Source organism: Rhinopithecus bieti, unplaced genomic scaffold (assembly GCF_001698545.2).
Source record: "Rhinopithecus bieti isolate Rb0 unplaced genomic scaffold, ASM169854v2 scaffold_8649, whole genome shotgun sequence".
Taxonomy (NCBI): domain Eukaryota; kingdom Metazoa; phylum Chordata; class Mammalia; order Primates; family Cercopithecidae; genus Rhinopithecus; species Rhinopithecus bieti.
This window is the reverse complement of record NW_016805765.1, coordinates 356,003-357,359: the sequence shown is the minus strand read 5'-3', so window position 1 is coordinate 357,359 and position 1,357 is coordinate 356,003.

Sequence of the window (1,357 nt, the reverse complement as noted above, 5' to 3'; positions counted from 1 at the left end):
TTTTTTGAGACGGAGTCTCGCTCTGTTGCCCAGGCTGGAGTGCTTTGGCCGGATCTCCGCTCACTGCAAGCTCCACCTCCTGGGTTTACACCATTCTCCTGCCTCGGCCTCCCGAGTAGCTGGGACCACAGGTGCCCGCCACCTCGCTGGGCCAGTTTTTTGTATTTTTTAGTAGAGACGGGGTTTCACCGGGTTAGCCAGGATGGTCTCGATCTCCTGACCTCGTGATCCACCCGTCTCGGCCTCCCAAAGTGCTGGGATTACAGGCTTGAGACACCGCGCCCGGCCACACTCCTGCCTTTCCTATTCAACATAGTATTATAAGTCCTTGACAGAGCAATTAGGCAAGAGAAAGAAATGAAAGGCATCCAAATAGCAAAGGAAGAAGTGAAATTGTCAGTCCAGACATGGTAGCTCACGCCTGTAATCCCAGCACTTTGGGAGGCTGAGTTGGGTGGATCACCTGAGATCAGGAATTGGAGATCAGCCTGCCCAACATGGTGAAACCCCATCTCTACTAAAAATACAAATATTAGCCAGGCTTGATGGCAGGCACCTATAATCCCAGCTACTCGGGAGGCTGAGGCAGGAGAATTGCTTGACCCCAGGAGGCAGAGGTTGCAGTGAGCCGAGATCGCACCACTGCACTCCAGCCTGAGTGACAGAGTGAGACTCTGTCTCAAAAAAAAAAAAAAAAAGAAAAAAAGAATCAGTAGCATTTCCATATGCTAATAATGAACTATCCAAAAGAAATAGAATAATTTCACTTAAATAGTTATAAAAATAAATAAAATGCTTAGGAATAAATTTACCAAGAAGGTGAAAAACCTATATACAAAAAACTATAAAAGAAATTGGGCCAGGTGCAGAGGCTCACGCCCGTAATCCCAGCACTTTGGGAGGCCGAGGAGGGCAGATCAAGAGCTCAGGAGAAGGAGACCATACTGGCTAACATGGTGAAACCCTGTCTCTACTAAAAATATGAAAAAAAAAAATTAGTCTGGCATGGTGGCAGGTGCCTGTAGTCCCAGCTACTATGGAGGCGGAGGCAGGAGAATGGCGTGAACCCAGGAGGCAGAGATTGCAGTGAGCCAAGATCACGGCCACTGCACTACAGCCTGGGCGACAGAGCAAGACTCCGTCTCAAAAAAAAAAAAAAAGAAATTGAGGCCAGGCGCAGTGGCTCACGCCTGTAAATCCCAGCATTTTGGGAGGCCAAGGCAGGCTGATCATCAGTATAGGAGATCGAGACCATCTTGGCTAAAATGGTGAAACTCCACTCAACTAAAAATACAAAAAAAAAAAAAAATTAGCCGGGCGTGATAGGGGGGTGCCTGTGGTCCCAGCTACTTCGGAG